This window comes from Penaeus monodon, chromosome 28 (assembly GCF_015228065.2).
Source record: "Penaeus monodon isolate SGIC_2016 chromosome 28, NSTDA_Pmon_1, whole genome shotgun sequence".
In the NCBI taxonomy this organism is placed as follows: domain Eukaryota; kingdom Metazoa; phylum Arthropoda; class Malacostraca; order Decapoda; family Penaeidae; genus Penaeus; species Penaeus monodon.
In genome coordinates, this window is record NC_051413.1 from 37466647 (window position 1) to 37466953 (window position 307).

A 307-nucleotide genomic window follows, 5' to 3' on the forward strand; every position below is an offset into this window, starting at 1 on the left:
TGCACTGTGTGAATAAAGGTTGTTTTTCCTAAACCCTTAAAAAGGCTGTCATTTGAATAGCATTTTAATCCCCCGGTCATGTGATCCCGAAGGTCGGAAATGCTATCTGTTATAAATTTCGCTCAGTAAGTCTTACGAATTCCGGAGTTACGCTTCACGGGGGAAAAAAAAAGTTAACGAAAACGATTGAAAATTTATAAGGATCTAATATGATGAATATAATTTAGAGTTCGATGATTTTGTGAAATTGCAATTTTCCGTATTTAGTTATTTGAGGATTTGTTTTTTCTTTTTCGTTGAGAGAGAG